Raw genomic sequence first — 21,417 nt, forward strand, 5'->3', positions numbered from 1 at the left:
TCCCCTTCGGTAGTAATATGAAAACCATAAAATTGGGGTTGAACTCTAACTCTTTCGGAATGTCTAAGAGGTAAGGACTCGTCAATCGGTTCAACTGGAGTTTCCTCCTCGGGTTGAGCGTCAGTGTTAGAGGTTCCTTCATCACTCGACTCTTGAATCTCTTCAAGATCGATTTGACTCCCACTGTCCCCTTAGCTTATGAGTTCTCGCTCTCGGAAAACCCCTCTCCTCGCAACGAAGACAACATTGTCACTCGGTCTATAGAAGAGATATCTAGAGGATCTCTGCGGGTAGCCGATGAAGATACATCGATCACTATGAGAATCGAGTTTGTCATGAGTTTCTCGTCTTACGAAAACTTCACAGCCCCAAACCTTGATGTGTGCCAACGAGGGAGTTTTCCCTGTCCACGTCTCGTGAGGTGTTTTGGCAACCTTCTTTGTAGGGACTCAGTTATGGATATCGGCGGCAGTCTCTAACGCATACCCCAGAATGAGATAGGTAGTGAAGCACGACTCATCATAGAACGAACCATGTCTAATAGGGTTCGATTACGCCTTTCTGCCACACCATTCAACTGCGGTGTCCTAGGTGGCGTCAATTGCGAAACGATTCTGCATTCTTTGAGATAGTCGTGGAATTCAAGACTTAGGTACTCTCCTCCTCGATCGGATCAAAGCATCTTGATTTTACTGCCCAATTGATTCTCCACTTCATGTTTGAACTCTTTGAACTTTTCAAACGTTTCTGAATTGTGCTTGATTAAGTAAATATACCCATCTGTACTATAATCATCGGTGAAAGTCACGTAGAAGCGGTTCCCATCCTTTTTGGTGTATCCAAAGGGCCCACACATGTCGGTATGTATGAGATCCAATAAACCCTCACCCCTCTCACAAGTGCCAGTGAAGGGTGACTTGGTCATCTTTCCAAGTAAACAAGATTCACACGTGTCATCTTCCTTAAGGTCGAATGACTCCAACACTCCATCCTTTTGGAGTTGGGCTATGCGCTTCTTGTTGACATGTCCAAGACGACAATGCCACAAGGATGCTTTATCCATACTATTGGAAGAATCCATACATAACACATCATTTCGTAGGTTATCTACAACCATAACAGTTCCATAAATTCCATTACAAGGCATTGCTTCAAAATATAAAACACCATTTAGATAAGCATAAATCGAACCATTCTCATTGTTAAACGAATATCTAAATCCTTGTCTAAACAAACCATGAAAAGAAATGATGTTTCTTGCCATATCTGGCGAGTAGCAACAATTATTTAAATCTAAATTCAATCCATTACTAAGCACTAAAGAATACACTCCAATCTTGGTAACAGGCGACGATCTTTTGTTCCCCATGATTAGATTTATTCTTCGAAGCTCCATATCCCTGTTTCTTCCTAGTCCCTACAAATCAGAACAAATGTGGTAACCACACCTTGTATCAAGAACTCAAGAAATAGCATGAGATGAATCATTAGGTTTAATTGTGTATATACCTGCAAAAGATGGCTTGATCTTTCCATCCTTGATGGCTTGCAGATATTCTGGGCAGCTTCTCTTCCAATGCCCTATTTTGTGGCAATGATGGCACTCTGCCTCTTTTGGGTTAGGGTTGGGCTTAGCAGGATCAACCTTGGTCCTACTAGAAGAGGAACTATCTTGGGACTTTCTCTTGCGGTGGTTCTTCGAAGAAGCCTTCCTCTTTTTGCCCCTTCCCTGCCCAATAGCCAAAATAGGAGCAGCGGATGGATTGGGAGTTGGTGCAACAGACTTGTCCTTTAGGTTGCTCTCAGCAGTCCTTAGGAGCCCTTGGAGTTTGCTTAGGGTGACCTCTTCCTTGTTCATGTGGTAGGTCATCCTAAATTGATTGTAGCATGAGGGAAAGGAGTGAAGAACAATGTCGATAGCCAAATCTTCCCCAAAGTTGACATTCAACTTGCGAAGACGATCGACATACCTTTGCATCTTTTGCAAGTGCACGGTAGACTCTCCACTTACCATTTTAGCAGTGATCATATTCGTTATGATCTCATAGCGCTCTTGCCTCGCGCATTGGTGATATCTCTCCATCAATTCTGGATGCATCTCATAAGGATACATGTCCTCATAGGACTTTTGGAATTCGGAGTTCATTGTGGCTATCATGATGCAATGGACTTTCGTTGCATCATGCTCATGTGTCTCAAACACAACCATTTCTTCGGGAGTAGCATTTTTTGGCTTGATCTTCTCGAGCTTCTCATCGAGAGCATACTCCTTGTCCTCGTAACACGCGATCGTGCGAATGTATCTTATGTATTCGTTAAAGTTCAATCCATCGAAAGTCACTTTTTGATAAAGGCTCATTAGCGTGAATGAGCTAGCAGCAGCGTTGTTTGCGTTAGACATCTACAAATACAAAAGGGCAAAATTGATTAGAATTAAGTCCCTAATTAATACCCAAAATGAAAATTTAGGGCTAGGACCCAACAACATTATTTACACATTAGAAAAGGGATAATGCGATTCCACATGCAAATAATTTGGAGGTAAGTGAATGACGATTCACTAATTCTTCACCATGAAAAACATAAGCTTTATGTTTTAAATGTATTGAGAATTCCTAGATTCTTTGAGATTCATTGAACCATTCGATGGCATGTTTAAATCTCGATATGCCCCTCTAGTTTGTGACTGGGATACCGAGGATCACAAAGCGGGTGTGAATAACCATGCAAATCTACATGGTGCCTTCATTGTTACAATCACCTATTCGATGTGCCGATAAACCACACACGCTCCACCGAACTATGACAAACAATGAATCACCCTTTGCCACCTTTGCTTAGAACCAATTAGTGTGCTGGTTAACCACACACGCTCCACTAACATCTAAACAAGGCTGCAAAGTGTAATTTCATGGGATTGCATCAATTCACTTTTCCTAAAGTAACTAAGATTGGGAATTTTTTAAAATAGTTTAGTTACTTTAAATAGATTCATTATACTTATTAAGGAGAAGAGGTTTGCCCCATCCTACCCGTTCGGCTAACGACCTTCCACCAGTCAAGCAAGCGGTGGGTGTGAGTGTACACCCATTAAGCGCCATTTTATAGGCAGCAACCTTATACCCACCTTATAGTCTGGCTTCGTGAATGAGGCCTACTAACGGTAAGATTAGCATTTTAATCATACATACATACATACATACATATATATATATATATATATATATATATATATATATATATATATATATATATTAAGCTTGTAATAATATATTAGTATAGTGTTGAATTTTAAACTTGTAAAATTCTAGGGTTTGAAATTTAAATTATTCAAATCAAACTTTTAATCACATAACTTAAATTTCAAAACTTGAGGACAAGTTTTAAACTTTTCAAAACATAAGGATCAAATAGCAAATAATATAAATCAACTAATTAGATTATCTCAATTTGATCTTATTCAATATTACTTGCAAGACAATCCACCAATTCAATTCAAATAATCAATTATTATCATATAAGGAAATTATTATTCAACTAATTGGTAATTATCTTTTGTTTGGTCAAGAATATACACATATATTTGATAAAACAGTTAAGGCAAGTATCCTTAAATAAAACAGCAAGAAATCCCGAAACTACCTCCTTCTGACGCTCGAACTCGCCGAGTTCCCACTATGGACTCGCCGAGTTGGAGCTACTCGCCGAGTCCACAGTGGAACTCGCCGAGTTCATCAGGCAGAATCACAAAAATCGAATTTTTCAAGCAACAAGCAACCAACCAATGCATCAATTCAATAGAAATCAATCAAAGCTCTGATACCACTGATGGGTTTGAGCCATAAGAACTTTCCTATGTGCACATGCAAACCCTAATTGCTTGGATCTAGGTTTCTCTAATTGAACATGCATTGTATCCAAGACTTTCAATACTAGATCTAATGTAAACAATTGAATGTAATCATATGAATATGGATCTAGAACAATACCTTGGATTACTTGCTTGATACTTCTTCTTCTTGGAGCTTAGAGTCACAACTGTTACTCCTCTAATGGCTTACAAAAACCAACTAGCAAGAGAATGATCTTGAGAGAGAGAGAGAGGAGGGTAGGAAATCGGCTCTAGGGTTCCTTGCCTTGCATGAGTGTCGATTTCCATCACCCTAGGGATCTATTTATACTATGAGCTACTAGAGTTTCACCTTTAACCCTAATTGAATAACTTAGGCCCTAAGCAATCCAAGATCCTCCTAGATACTAGGCTTGGACGATTTTATGGTCCTCCAACCCTAAAATCCATCCACCCTTATATCCATAAGGATACATAGCCCAAAACACAACTATCACACATTTGACAGTTTATGCCCCTTCATTCAATTAACCTCTTTAAGTCATCAAATTAATTCTCAATTAATATATGACTTATATTAATCAAATAACATTATTATTCCTTTAATATATTATTCTCATAATATATTAACAATAATATCTCTTCTCTCTTTACAAATCATCCTGTCAAGTTGCTATGGTGAAGGCAACCCAAAAGGAGCATGCACAACCGGGTCAAGTACTTACCAAATATAGTTATAGCCTTTGACACTAATCCAACAATTGATATGTTGAGTTTGAGTTAGTGAAGTATGCCAGTTGATATGCTACTCTGGTAGATCTGTAGGACTACCTGTGATACTAATTGATTACCTGTATGTGCATTGATCTGTTACATGTCGACATGTTATGTGGGATGGTATCACACCCCCGAACCAGACGGCGGAAACGTCCGAGGGATATTGTGACTCAATTGAATACCATCACAATGATTATACATGAATCATAACAACATTCATCACCATGCATTGTAATATTACAACTGATATTATTTACATTTAGTACATTGTTTTAAACATTACATTTCCATAACTTAAACCGTTTGATACTAATTTAAACAAAACACCGTCACATCACTCGATACATATTCTTCAATTTACCTGTTACTTGAGAATACGAGTATTTTGGAAAAACGTCAACATATGAAATGTTGGTGAGTTCATAAGTCATGTTTGAAAAATAATGATTTTTGTGTAGTTTGAAAACCCAGAAAATCCGATATTTTCTGAAACGAATATCGTATATAAGAAAAAGTGTGGAGATCCGTAGTATGCTTGTCGATTTTTGTAAACGTGTATAATTGTTAAACCTTGTATACATCACTTAGGTAAAAGTGTTGAACTTCCTGGGAAAACCCGATGTTTTCCTCATACATAAAATTCTGTGTCTTGTTTATTGTTATATCGATACGACGATTGTTTCCGATAATTCCAGGTGACATTGGATTAATTATGCGTTGTGAGTCGTTATAATCGCGCATTAATGAAGATGACTAGTTTATAACTACCAGATACAAACAATCCCTTAGGCTTCGTCCGTACTACTCACTTAATCCAACCACCCTGACTTCTCATAGCCCCACAACCGAGGAGAAAGGAAGGTATGAAGCCCCCATTATTTCCATAAGTCGTTCAAGGCTATCGGGAATGCGAAAGGCACTTGGCCCGATTCGCATTTGACTTCTCGACTTTGCTAGCAGTACCAATGGGCCCTTGGGGCCCAACAGCACAATAAAGCTATTGTAAGTCCTTTTACATGGAATTAGGTCATAGAAGGCCCAATAACATGTAAGCGCGTTCCCTTCGGGCCTAAAGATCATGTTATTGGGCTAGCTAGGCCCAGCAAGCACGATTTGAAACTTTCAAGCCCAAAGATTGTATATTCACTTCTCGTAAATTTCACGTGTTTATTGAAGTACTATTATTTATTGATTTTTGATTCGTTATTGATTCGAGATTGAATCAATTCGTTTGGTAACGATATTGGTGTTGAAAGTGAATTTGTTATTACATTTCGCCGGTAGCCATGGTTCTCGTATTTTATCTTAAGGGATTTATTGTTTAAAAATAAGAGTTTACCTTTTTATGACCCTTCTTCGACAAAATTTACACCTTTAACCCTTTATATAAAAGAATTTACATTTTAGTCCTTAAACCATTTTTCTTGACACCTTAGTATCAAAACATATTGAAAAGACATTTTCAGCCCAGATTACTTGTTAAACAGCTTAAGTCCTTCAAAAATGAATTTTTTTCGGTTGGAACCCTCATTTTCGCAACTTTACAGTTTTGGCCCAAAATGGAAAATTTTTGCATTTTTATCCCTTTTGACTTTGAAAAACATTTTTGACCCTTGAAATAGTTTTATTACACTTGTAATCCCTTGTTTTACAGAAACCTGCATTTTCAGCCCCTCAATTTCTAAAATCTCGCAATTTGGGGCTTATTGGGCCGAAAAGCCCAATTTAGCCCATTATGTTCAAAATTTACATTTTAAGCCCCTCAAAAGTGTTGATATTCAGAAAATTTATATTAGAAACTGTTTGGACTCTTTTCAACCTCCATAAATTATCATTTGTCGTTTTGGGCCCTTAGTTTTGTATTTTTGACAATTTGAGCCCAAAAATGGGTTTTAAGTCCAAAAATGTTCATTCTAACCAAATAAACTATTTTTATAGACTTGATTAGTGTAAAATGGTATAGGTTATGTTTAGTTCATTCCTCGTATTGTAGATCTCGGTTTTTAGGGTCTTTCTGGCTAACATATTCATCACAAAACACATAAGATCATACATACAAGCATAAAAATCACACAAGGCATACATTTACTCATAGATCTACACATTTGCTTGTATTCTCCCCCACAAAAACTCATAAAAACCGAAAAACAGGGGGTATGAAGCTCACCTTGGGTGTGGTTTCGGTTTTGGAAGGAAAAGATGAGAAGAATTCGATCGTAGCAACCTTTCTTGAAAGATCTCGAACTTGGATGCTTCTAAGGTGCTAGATCATAAGTTTGAATGAATTAAGAGATGATTTTTGAATGAAATGAATAGCTAGCTTATGGATCCAAGCAATACCTTACCTTAGATGATGATTTTTATGGAAGAAGTCCCTTGAACACATCTTGGATCTCGAAAATATGGAGGGGAAATGAGAGAGTTTCTTGAGAGAATTATGAGTGAAATATGTGTGTGTGTGTGTGTGCTTGGATTCGTCCGAGAATCAAGAAGAAAGGAGAGAAGAGAGATGTGTGAAAGGATGGTGCATGGAAGTATGAGTCCTCTTGCATGGAAGTCCCTTGAATAATTGTGAGGTGGCACACACAAAGTCAACTCTTCCTTCCTTTGGGCTTGGGCCGAGAATGGAGAGGGAAAGAGGAGATTTTTGGGCTTTTTGCCCTTAAGCCCATATTATAGTTAAGCTAGATGATGCTTGACTCAATTAAATCAAAGTATAATTTTTATAACCTATTAGGGCTAAATTAGGTAAACTATGCCCCCAAAATGGTTCATGTAATTAATTTATTTCACTTTAGGCCCAATATGGCCCAAAATATTGAAACACATGGAAGTGGGTCCAACTAGAGCCCATTTAAGAGTTCTAAGCCCAAAATGGTCAAATTGGAAGCTTATTGGTCCATTGGGCCCAATAAGGAATTCGTAGTCCAAAATAGACTTAAACAAGAACTCCTAGGGTTTCCAATTGCTTATTGACTACTTCAAATGCTTGCATGGGTTGTTTGTTTGAAATTTTATTGTCATAGAGTATGCATCATACACGCTCTTATGCCTTTGATTCATAATTTGGCTTAAGTGTTGTAGTTACAAGGCACAAAAATTTCTAGTTGTGACATCACCCCCCCTCCCCCCCGTTTGAGGGAATTTAGTCCCGAAATTCTTTTGAAAGCTAGATTTGAGAATGCTAGAATAGGTGAGGGTACTTTTGCTTCATTTGGTCCTCGCATTCCCACGTGAATTCTGGCCCACGCTTTGCGTTCCACCGTACTTTCACGATCGGGATGCGACTTTGCTTAGTATGCTTCACCTCCATGTCCATGATTTCGACTGGTTCTTCGACGAACAGGAGATTCTCGTTGATTTCAATCTCGTCAAGGGGAATAACGAGAGTTTCATCTGATAGGCACTTCTTTAGATTGGAAACATGGAACACGGGGTGTACACTGCTTAGCTTAGCGGGTAGCTGCAGTTTGTACGCCACTGGACCTATTCGGGCAACGATCTCGAAAGGTCCAATGTATCGTGGGTTCAGTTTTCCCCGTTTTCCAAAATGAATGACCCCCTTCCAAGGTGAAACTTTTAGCAGCACTCGATCTCTGACCTGAAACTCTAAGGGCTTTCGCCGTTTATCAGTGTAGCTCTTTTGTCGGTCGTGCGATGCTTGTAGTTGAGCTCTGATTTGAACTATCTTTTCCGTGGTTTCACGAATGATCACCGGTCCCGTTAATGTCTCGACCGATGCCAGTTTCTTTGCTAGTTGGGTGTCGCCACCTCAGCCCAACACAACGGTGATCTACACTTACGTCCATATAGTGCTTCGAAAGGAGCAACTTTGATGCTCGAATGATAACTGTTGTGATAGGAGAATTCAACTAAGGGTAAGTGGGTATCCCAAGACTTCCCAATTTCTATCACACATGCACGAAGCATGTCTTCAAGCGTCTGGATGGTTCGTTCGCTTTGACCGTCCGTTTATGGGTGATAAGCGGTGCTCATGTCGAGATGCGTTCCAAGTGCTTTCTGAAGTGATTGCCAAAAACGTGAAGTGAATATGCTGTCTCTATCTGAGATAATAGACACTGGTACTCCATGAAGTCTCACGATTTCTCGAATGTATAATCTGTTGGATATTATTCCTTTTATATCAGCTCAGATACCGATTGTTGGAAATATAAAAATCTGATCACCACAACAAAAGGCTCGGTTACCAGTTACTGTGTGACATATATGAGTTAAAGGTATAAGATATAGATATATATATATATATATATATATATATATATAAAATAATAGTTGCGGAATAAGTATAAATATGAAAGCTATAAATGACTGAAAGCTATAATAATATAAATGACTGTATTTAAATGACGTAAAGCTATAAATAATATAAATGACTGTATTTAAATGACATAAAGTTATAAATAATATAAATGACTATATTTAAATGACATAAAGCTATAATAAAGTATATAAGTATATAAATATATATCAAGTAGGTTCGTCAATAAATTGACTGAACTGGACTCATGAAACGACTGGTCGATATTTGTTCTTTGAATGGACTGGTCGATATTGGGACTCTTGGAGCGACTGGTCGATATTTGTTCAAAGATCAATCCGGCATTAGATAAGTAACAAAAAGTTCATTTAAAGCTCGGTTTTATGTAAAACAAGTGTTTACAAAAGGGTACAAAATACATGGGTTTATGTATTTGTATTTGAGGTATTTTTGGGTAAAAAGATGCACACGGGTCATGTAAGATAAGGCACAAGTGACACGGGTCGTGTAGGAAGGTTTTGGAGGGTTTTCTTGATGAATGATGCTGACACGGGGCGTGTTGATTTAGCCTTGCTGAACACGGGGCGTGTTCATGATGCTGATGCTGACACGGGGCGTGTCAGATTTTGCCTTGGATTTCACACGGGGCGTGTTGAGGTACAGAAGCATGAAGAAGTCAATCAGAGGGTAACACGGGGCATGTTGATTTTGCCTTGGTTTTAACACGGGGTGTGTTCGTGTCTGAGTCAATTTTGGGATTTTTGTGATTTGAAGGTAAGTTTTGTTTGTGATGTTTTTGGCTAGGGTAATGGAGTTATGGTGTTTTGAGGATGTTTTCAAGGTTGTTTAGAGGTTGGAAGGAGTTTAAACTAAGGTGGTAAAGGTGGTGGAATTTCTATGAAGATGATGATGAATAGTGATGGGTTTTGTGGTTGATCTTGATGCAGAAGGTTTTGGGTTGTTTCATTGTTGTGTTTTGGTGTTTTGATGTAAGGAAAGTGTTTGGTGGTGTATGATGTGATGAACAAAGGTGGTGAAGATGAAAAACCTTTAGGTTCAATGAAGAAGATGAAGATGGTTGATGGTGTTCTTCATTTCATTGTTGATGATCTTGGTGTTCTTCACTTAGCTTCTTGTTTGATCTTGGTGTTCTTCATTTAGCTCCAGGGATGAAGATTAAGAGGGTGTAGTTTTACAAAGGAAAACTCACTATATCATATCTATCTCTCTTACTCTCTTATATTATCTCCAACACAAACACACACTACATACACATGTATATATATGAGAAACAAATATCTTGTAGTACACTTGAGTGTTTGGAGAGTTGGCTGCAAGTTGATGTAGAGTAGGAGGCAAAAAACGTGGGAAGGGTTTGCTACTTCATCTTTGACTTGTGTTGACTTCTTCTTTGTTTGACTATTCAGCACATATACAACATATATAATACATATATACATATATAATACATACATATGTATATAATATATATATATATATATACATACATATATATATATATATATATATATATATATATATATATATATATATATATATGTATATATATATATATATATATTGTTGAAACTATTTAGTCACACACATGTGTTTTCGTCATTCGCGTGTTTTCGTATTTTCCGTTTTATCATGCATTCATGCAACCTGAAATAACTGAAAATATTTGTTAGATTGTATAAAAACAGTTCATCTTATTTCAGTGATGGTCACATACAAGGTTACATAAGAACATTTTTCAACAATTTCCCCCTATGTGATCATTGCTGAAATAAGGACAGGTATGATATAATCATATTGACAGTTTAACTTTTGAAGATTCGAGATAAAAGATTTGTCAATAGATAAGATATATATAAAACCATAGCAATTGATTTGAAAGTTTGTGAGTTGGTTTAACATATCTTATGTAAAAGATTTTCAGAAATTTGTTTTCGAATCAAAGTCTCGGGTTCGGTTATCAAAGGGTAGCCATATATGTATTTAAAGAAATTTCTTAAGATTTTATAGCATTATTAATGACGACAAGTGGTCTAACAGGTCGATTCAGATGAACGCTCATAGGTATAGCTCACACTTCACTTGGGTGTTTGGTTGTTCTGGCAGCAGAACAAGTTAATGATCACTAAAAATGAGTGATATCTCTCTCTAACGACTCACACTCATATTGGAGGTGTTCAACTATGCTTTTCCTGAAAGGTCACTTAGTCTCATTATTAGATAATCAATCACATAAGACTGGTTTCGGCATTACTCGGCGGGTTTCTTCATTCATGCCATTAAAGTTCACTCTCTTTCCGTTGGGAAATACATGTAGAGGGGTTTAGCAATTTTCATAGTGCAGTTTTCAACTAAGAATCTTCAGTGATGAAGGCTACAGTATCCCGGGAAATCCATTGTTGTTGCAGCTTGTTCTTTGATGGTATCCTTTTTGTTGATCAATATCTATTTGTTGTAAAAGGATATTTTGTTTTAGCATCGAGAATTTGCTATATTTGAGAAAATTGGGATTTTTGAGAGTATCTATCTTGCAGGATTAAGATATCCCTTTTAGTGAAAAATGGTTTAAAAAACAGATCAAGGGATCTTTTGATGTTTGTTTTGAAATAACCATTTGGTTAAACTTTGTTTGAAAAATACCAAATGTAGAGTTTTTGTTTAGTTTGGTATTTCTTCGATGAATGATTTGGCTTTCTTGTTGATTCGTCTTTATCTTGTTTCGTCTAGATTTGGATAGATCTTTGGTTTTCTTTGATAAGTGATGGTTGAAATCCTTTTCGTTTTGTCTTTTCTTGTTGATGGGTCACGGGATGTCAAGACTTCATTTTTGGTTGGCTTATATCTAGGTAGGGATTGGTGGCATAAAAGACAGTTTGTCTAGTATGTAAGAAATGAATGTATCGTCCCTGGTCATTTTGATATCTAAGCAACAATGAGACCGTGACAAGGTATAATCGGATATATCTTATAAGCAATAGCGACACACCTAAGCTCACAAGAAATGAATTCCACAATGATTTAGATTGACGAGGCACAAATTCTCACATGGGTTTTTGTTTTCATCTGAACCTCCTAACCTTATGTCCCTTTTTAAAATCATCAATAGTGAAATAAAATTGAAGGAAATAAAGTTATATACATTATGAAAAGTAGGAGATTTGAACCTTCACTCCAATTGAGAATCAATATGACTTAAAATCTTCATCGAGCATAAGCATCTGAAAATTAAGTCAAGAGACGATTAATCACAAGGTTCTATAAAAGCTTATTACGGCAAGTCTTTTATTATATTTTTGAAGATTCGTTTTTCTAAATGTTTTTGGAAATATTGGTTATTTCAATGTTTTTGGTATTTTTGAAAAGCAAACAATTTTCAAATGTTTTTGAATTTTCTTTTTGAATGAAAGTAAACACACTTTTGTACAAACAAAAAGTAAAAGTTTAAGGATGGATGTTATCTAGATTTAACATTCCTAGACGACCTAGGAAGTATTGAAACTTTGTTTCATCGAGAGCCTTAGTGAAGACATCGGCAATTTGATCTTCGGAGTTAATGAAGTGTAGTTCGATATGACCCTTTTGAATGTTGTCTTTGATAAAGTGATATCGAATTTCGATGTGCTTTGTCATGGAATGGTGAACGGGATTGTGAGAAATGGCAATTGCACTGGTTGAGTCACAAAATATGGGAATTTGTGAGATTTTGAAGCCATAGTCACGCAGTTGAGTTTGCATCCATATGACTTGTGAACAACAGCTGGCGGCAGCGACATATTCAGCTGCTACTATTGAAGTGGATACACAAGCCTGTTTCTTTGAAGTCCAACTAACTAGTCTACTTCCTAGGAATTGACAGCTACCATATGTACTCTTCCTATCTAGCTTGCATCCTCCGTAGTCTGAGTCGGTGAAAGCGTTCAGCTGAAAATCGGATTTAGTTGGATACCAAAGGCCAAGTTTAGGAGTGCCTTTAAGGTATTTGAAGATGCGTTTCACAGCAACTACATGGGATTCCATAGGATTTGCTTGGTATCTAGCATAGACACATGTAGAAAACATGATGTCAGGTCTACTGGCAATGAGGTATAAGAGTGATCTGATCATTCCACGATATCTTTTCTGGTCAACGGGTTTGCCATTTAAGTCTGCATCAATTTTGTATCCAAAAGCCATTGGGGTTTTTGCGGTATTGGATTTTTCCATTGAAAAACGAGTGAGTAGGTTTTTGACATAATTCTCTTGGTTGATGAAAATGCCATCATTTGACTGTTTAATTTGAAGTCCGAGAAAAGTAGTCATCTCCCCAATCATGCTCATTTCAAATTTGCTCTTCATTAAATCTGCAAACTTAACACTTAAAGATTCATCAGTAGAACTAAAAATAATGTCATCAACATATATTTGTACAATTAAAAGATGTTTATTAAAGATTTTACGAAAAAAGGTTGGATCGATTGAACCTCTTTTAAAACCTGATTCTTCGAGAAAGGTTGACAACGTGGCATACCAGGCTCGGGGTGCTTGTTTCAAGCCATAGACAGCTTTCTGCAATTTAAAGCTGTGATCGGGAAATTTGGGATCTTCGAAACCTGGTGGTTGTTGGATGTATACTTCGCGATCTATCTCTCCGTGTAGGAATGCACATTTAACATCCATTTGGAATACTTTGAAGTTCTTATGTGCAACATATGCAAGAAAGATGCGAATTGCTTCAATTCTGGCAACTGGAGCATATGTTTCATCGTAGTCGATTCGTTCTTGTTGTGAATATCCTTTGACTACAAGACGTGCCTTGTTTCGACAAATGATTCCTTGATCGTCAGTCTTGTTTCTGTATACCCATCTTGAACCTATAACAGTAACATCGGGTGGAGTAGGAACAAGATTCCATACGTCGTTTCTTTCAAATTCTGCTAGCTCTTCTTGCATAGCTTTTACCCAGTCTGGATCTTTTATAGCAGAATGTATGGTTTTAGGTTCAGTCGTGGATAAAAAGGCTCCAAATAAACATTCATTTATGGATGCGGCTCTAGTCTGAATGCCTAAGTTGGGATCTCTAATGATTTGGTCTGTTGGATGATTTCCGGTCCACTTTATTAAGCGATTCTCTTCTGCTATAATAATTGGAGTTTCAGTATCCCATTGTTCTTCTCCAGGAGTTTCATCTTGGAATAGGTTTGAAGGTTCCCCCATAAATGATGCATCGGGGTTGTTTTCGCTATTTGGGGATTGGGTATTTAAAGGAGGATTTGGTGTTTGTTCCAAAGAGGAAGTATGTGTTGGTGGTTCCCCCTCGAATTGATCTGCATCATTTTGGTTTGTTTGTGGAATAACTTCACTGGGTGTTCCTGTAGGATCAATTAAAGTAGTTAGAAGTTCAGAATTGTAAGAAGTTTTTGGTTGTTCAAAACGTAAATCAAGATCGATTTCAATGTCTATGTCAGGAGAAGGTGTTTGTTGAATTTGATTTTGAAAAATATTTTCAATCATTTTTGAACCAAAATGTTCACGATCCAATTTCATGACATAAAATTCATCGAAATGAACATCGATACTTTCTTCAATTACTCTGGTACGTTTGTTCAATACTCTATAAGCAGCTGAAGAAAATGAATAACCAAGGAAAATTCCTTCATCCGACCTTGATTCAAATTTTGAAAGGTGATCTTTATTGTTCTTTACGAAGCATCGACAACCAAAAATATGGAAAAACTTGATGTTTGGTTTTCGGTTGTTAATGAATTCATATGGTGTTTTATGAAGATGTTTATGGATTAAGGAACGATTTTGAGTGTAGCAAGCTGTGGCTATTGCTTCTGCCCAGAAGTATTGTGGCAGATCAGCGAAGATAAGCATTGATCTTGCAGCTTCACATAGAGTTTGGTTCCTTCTTTCGACAACACCGTTCTGTTGTGGATTGTATGGGGCTGAGAAGTTATGTTCAATTCCTTTGTCTTTAAGAAATGAATCTAGAGTATTGTTTTTGAACTCTAAACCATTATCACTTCGGATTCTTCGAACAGGTCGTTTCAGCTTCAGCTCGATTTGTTTAATGAAGTTGATCATCTCTTCAGGTGCTTGTGATTTTAGTCTTAAGAAAAAGACCCAAGTAAAGCGCGAGAAACCATCAACGACAACAAGAATGTACTTCTTCCCTTGTATGGTTTGGGTTTTGGCAGGGCCACAAAGGTCTATGTGCAACAACTCTAGTGGTTCGGATACACTAGATTCTGAGATGCTTTTGTGAGTGGATTTGGAAAGTTTTCCTTTTTCACATGCGGCACAAAGAGTTTCGTTATCAAGCTTCAGAAGTGGTAGCCCTCGAACAAGATCATCGCCGATTAATTTGTTGATGTACCCAAACTTTAGATGGGAAAGGCGATGGTGCCATAACCAACTAATATCTGTTGGGGCTTTAGATAGCAGACATATATCAGGTTTACCATAGATAAGATCCATGTCAAGTGGATACATATTTCCGGCACGGTCAGAATCAACTATAACATCTTTGGTTTTGGCGTCCATGATCAAGCTTCGTTGTTTGGTGAAAAGAACTTCAAGATTGTTATCACATAGTTGAGAAACACTGATGAGGTTGTGTTTCAGGTCATCGACGAAGGCAACTTTCTTTATGGTAAAATTACCATTTGTTATGTTTCCATAACCTTTGATTTTTGCTTTCATGTTGTTGTCGAAGGTAACATCTTGATTGGTTTGTATAGGTTTGAAGTCACATAAGTAGTTCCGGTTTCCTGTCATATGCTTGGAGCAGCCACTATCAATATACCATGTATCATCATTGGGTTCTCTAGCATTCAGTACCTTCAATCAGACAGAAAGTTTAGGTACCCAAATCTGAATGGGTCCTGGTTTGTCAGTTGTTTTTTTGGGTGCTTTGCTTGATGAACTTCTTTTATCATTTGACTTCACATTATTGTAATGGTTTGGTTTATGATGATGGAATGGTTGAGGTTTGATTTGATCTATCAATTTTACCCAAAATGTGATTTGTTTTTGAAAACCTGTGGGTTGATAAGATTTGTGATTTGGTGAAAGATATCCTAGATTTGAATGTTTGTATGAAAATTTTTCTTCATATCTGGGATGTGATGGGCGGTTTTGAAAAGCTTTTTGATGATGATGGTTTGAAACTTTCTGATGTAATGGTTTTTGAAAGTTCCTTGAATGATTAAAAGTGATATCTTGAAAGCGTTTTCAAAAGGTTTTTTAAAAGGTTTTGGTTTTTGTTTGGAAACCTGTTTTTGAGGTATGACGTAGGGTTTAACTGGTTTCTTTGGTTGGTTTTCAAAAATGTTTGGCATGATAAGTGGGGTTTTGGTGACTTGAATGGATTTTTTGCTTGTTTGTTGTTTCTTGGAGTATTTTTGTCCCAGACTAGTTTTTCCAACAATTGATGAAGTTATTGTAGGAAAAACAGTTGGTATAGAAGTACTACCATCCTCATAAGAGGAATTTTCTCCATTCAAAAAGTTTTTGAGTTTAGTGGTTCCATCGGTATGTTTGATTTGGTGAGTTAAACAACTTGCAGAGTTTGTTTCAGAATTTACAACTCTTTTGAAAGACTTTTTGGAAACACTGAAGGCAGTATCATCTGGACTACAGTTGATAACTGTTTCGTCATCTGAATCTTCCTCACTAACGGATGTGAAAAGATCTAGTAAAGTAGACTCAGAGTTTTCACAATTCGTCATGTTTTCCTGTTTTGCTTGTTCAATTTTAAAGGATTCTCTTCCAATTCCTGGTCTATAATTCGTATCAATTTTGCCAGTTCCTAAGGTGTTTGCCTTTTTGAAAATATCATCACTTAGTTTTCTAGCAACTTTGATAGAATCCATATTCCATATCAGTCTTTTATTCTCGGTTTTAAGAGAATTGATTTGTTTTAAAGAATCAGTCAGTTTTTCATTTAGAATATTGTATTTATCAGTTGATTCTTGAAAGTCTTGTTTCAACTGAAGGATTTCCATTTCTAAAACATCTTTTGTTTCAGAAGAAATGATTGACTGATTTTTTAGTTCCAAATCCCTTTTCTGAATTAGGGACTGATTTAATTGTTCCAAGACGTGATTATAATCTTCTGATTTTCTTTCAACGTCTCTTTCCAATTTGCTTTTAGTTCTTGTTGATTCTCCAAATTTGAGTTGCAAGGTTTGTAACTCGGATTTGCAAATATCATAATTGACAATTGTGTCATGATATGTTTTCAGATCAGTTTCCAGACTAGTCTCAATTTTGGTTATGTGGGACTCAAAAATTGTTTTGGAAAAACCAAGTTCAGAGATCATAGACCATACCTGTTCTATGACGTTTGGAGCTCTTGAAAGTATTTCAACACCAGCTACGAAGCAGAAGTTTGATTGTGCTTGTTCATTATCAGCTTTGTCATCAGATGTTGGCCAGTATTCTACGCTTGGTTCATGGATTGCCATCAATGCTTTTTGCTTTTCTTGGTTTTCCAGTTTCTTCAATTCATTGGCTCTTTGAGCATAGTATGCTGAGTCTTTGATTTTGGTTTTGTTTTTGGCTCGACATTCTCTGGCATAGTGATTTGTTGCTTTGCAGTTGTGACAAATGATCACATCTTCATCACTGTCATCCTTTTGAATCTTAATCGGAAGTCTTTCAGGTGCTTGAGTTTGGGTTTGTTGGGAAGGTTCGGAATGGTTTTGTTGGAATCCAAAATTTTGGTTGTTTTGAAAACCCTTGTTTTGATTGTTGTAACCTGGATTTTGGAAACCTCTGTTTTGATTTTGAAAACTGTTGTTTGGATTGTGATTATGACCTGAGTTGGGATCGTTTTGAAATCCCTGGTTTTGAAAACCTTCGTTTGAGTTATTTTGGAAAGAAGGTCTTTGAGAAATTTGTCCGAAGTAAGGTCTAGGTTGAAAACCTGAGTTGTTTTGTCCAAAAGATGGTCTTGGTTGAAAACTTGAGTTATTTTGTCCAAAAGATGGTCTTGGTTGAAAATTTGGTCTAAAATTTGATTGACCATGATTTGGGATAAATCTCTGGAGATTTGTGTTTGCAACCAAAGCACACAGTTGTTGATAATCTGCTTCATCATTCGAATTAGACTGGAAGGTTTGGTTTTGAAAAGATGTAGTCTGCTTAAAATGATTAAAGTTTTGATCAATGAAAGGTGTTTGGTTTTGTGAAGTTGTGGACACAAGAGCAAGTGGTCCTCCAAAAGCTGTAGTGGTTGGTGGGTCAATCGAGGATTCATACGATTGAAGTTCTCCATACAAATTGTACAAAGATTCGGTATGAATAGCTGGAATTCCTTGAATAATGAGTTTAACCATTCTCCAGCTTTTGAAAAGATTGTTTAAAAACTTGAGATTTATCTCGTGTTGTGTCTTTTTGATACCCAAATTGTTCATTTTGACCATAATAAGATTGAACCTATCGTGAGCATCATGTATAGTTTCTGATGAAAGCATTTTGAAATTATCGAATTCATTCAAAACAGATGTTCTTTTGTTTCCGATAATTCTTTTATTTCCACAAAAACGATTTTTCAAATTTTCCCAAATTTGATTTGCGGTTAACATCATAATGTCATCCATTTGACTTAGAATACTGTGAGGTATTCCAGACACAAGTTCCTTTTTGGCTTGGAGTTCCAACTTTCTTATGATATTAGTTTGAGTGGCTTGATTTGTAGCCAGAGTAGCTGTGACAACCCAAAATTTCCATTCTGTACAAACTATATCACTTCAATAGAAGTTATAGCAGTCACAGTTAACTTTCAGACTTTTTGCGTAAGTTTAAGTAATTCAGGGTTTACACTTCAGGAAATATCAGGAGAGTGGGTGCACTAGGGTTTTGTGTAACACTGTTATTCAAAAACTCAATTATATTAGAGATCATTTCAGGAATAAAAATATTTTCTGCCAAAAATATCTCAGAACTATAAATAGAATTCTGAACCAAATTCATTCATTATTCACATTTCCAACTAGAGAAAAGCCATTTTCTCTCTCACAGATCTTCGGGTTTTTACCCTAAATCATGAGTACCTCTTTCTAGTAATGTTAGAAAGCTTTATATGTGTTTATAACATGTTTTAGAAGGCTAAATCACTAGATCTAGGAGTTTACTCCCCAAGGTGTTCTTGGGCGGTAAACTCCCGAAACCGAGCCTAGCTTGTTCCATGTGTTATGTCACTGCCTTAGACTCAATTGTAGGTGTATTAAGGACAAGAAAACAACCAAAATCCACCCAAGTTTGGGAGTTTACGGCCCAAGAATATCATAGGTCGTAAACTCCAAATTCAAACTCAAAATGGTACTTTTAAGGCTCCTAAAGCCTTAGACAATTACCTAGACTTGTTCCCATTTAATCAAGGGCTTGAACCACATCAAAATCACCTACCAAAGTGAGTTTATGACCAAAACATGGTTCTTGGGCCGTAAACTCCTTAAAGGGGCACCAAAGTGTGCCTAATGCCTTCATATGCTTGGAATAAAAGTCTAGAACCTATACCACAAGTGCAAGAGACTTGAAAGCATCAAAAACACACCATACTTAGAGTTTATGGCCATAAACTCTAAGGGGAATGGCCTTAGGGTCGTAAACTCCTAATTGGAGTATTTCTAGACCTTAAACCCTTCCAAGAATTTAACCACCAAGATAGAATAATTCTAGGAATCATTTGGAACTTCAAAACACACAAAACACCCATGGTTGGGAGTTTACGGCCGTAAACTCAAGAGTTTACAACCGTAAACTCCATGTGTGATGGTATATGGGGAGTAAACTCACATATAGGGTCATTTGGAACCCTAAACACAAGTACCTTGTCCCACAATAGCTTAGATGCAATCCTTAGGGCTTAAAAACACTTATATAAAGTGTTTATTATGTCTAGGATCTCTTAACTTTATCAATTAGTAATTTAAGACTAATTGAATTCATATATGTGTGATTATATATCCATTAGGATCGTAGTGTGTGTAGAAGACCTCGCTTGACACCTAGCCATCCTATACCGTTCAGTTCATCCCAATCACCAACTACAGGTGAGTTCATACCCCTAATCAATGATTTAAATGATTTTAAATGCTTTAAAGGGGGGAATACAAGTAGAAACAAACATGTTATTAAATCATTGATATGTATTTTATAACTGTAGTTGTCATTTAACAGATTTCACATACTACAAAATGTGACGCAAGAAATGGTTTTTAAATCTTAAAAACACATTGTTATCTAATGTTTTACCTTTGAAATGTATATTAAATTGACATCAAGTCATTGTTAATTATTGTTCAAAATCCATAAGATGTCTTACAAAACCATTTTACACTCTTGAACTAATGCATGTACACCTATATTCTTATATATGTATTGATGTTATAGTTTACAACTTTCATTTAGTTTTTCACACTCTTGAGTAGTAAGAGTGTAGAAACATACTTGAACAACCAATTACCTTCCAGTAAATTATCATAGGGATAATTTGGAGATTTCAAAAATAATTCCTATTACAAGGAATCACACAAGAGTCAGTTCATTCATGAGTCTATACTAGTACATTACCTGATACATGAATACTTACAAATGTTTACCTGATACATGAATATGTTTACATATACTTACCTGTTACATGGACACACATACATGAATACCATACAGGAACACTATTACATAGGTGCATTATCTTGTATTCACTTACTTGGATGCTTGTACTTAGAACTACGAGGATGATTTATTAGTACTTACTGTGTAAATTATCTTTCCTATCCCGGTTCAATGGGATAGCTTGGCGGGACTTACCATTCCGAACCCCACTGATTAGCACCAGTGGTCGATGACCATCTACGGAGGTCTAAGGTTACTACTTATACTAGGTAGATCGATAACCAGGGCTAACCCCTCCACCCACCTGCTGCTGGTACAGAGGACAAGTGGACAATCTTCGGATGTTCATTAGGTTATATCTTTCGCTTAATGCGATGTAGTGTTACTCCTAGTACCCAACGTTGACACTTACATTATTACTTTTTCTGGACAAATCTTCGGATGTTCATTAGGTTACATAGTTCGCTTAATGCGATGTTGTGTTAGTCCTAGTACCCAGTGACAACACTTACAGTAGTACACTTTCCTGTTTACTTTATTTTGTGATACTTTCACATAAACGATGAGTTAGACTAAGTACTTTAGTACTAAACAATTAAAGGAAAACTATCATTTTACTTACAAAACATTCGGGTCTTGGTAGAAGACTACGCTTCATACTTATAGAAAATAAGGGATTTTCTAGGGTTTTTCATACTTACATCAACATCTTTACTTAAAGGTTTACATGGCCTTCATGATAGATTTTCATAAGCATGACAATGACACTTAAATACTTATGAATTCACCAGCTTTAAAGTTGATACTCTCTTTCAAAATAACTTGTATTCTCAGGTCAACAGTAGACAGGTACGATGGCCAGGTTTTGAGAAGACGGAGCAGACAAGAC

This window comes from Lactuca serriola, chromosome 7 (assembly GCF_051521515.1).
Source record: "Lactuca serriola cultivar US96UC23 chromosome 7, Lser_US96UC23_V15, whole genome shotgun sequence".
NCBI lineage: Eukaryota > Viridiplantae > Streptophyta > Magnoliopsida > Asterales > Asteraceae > Lactuca > Lactuca serriola.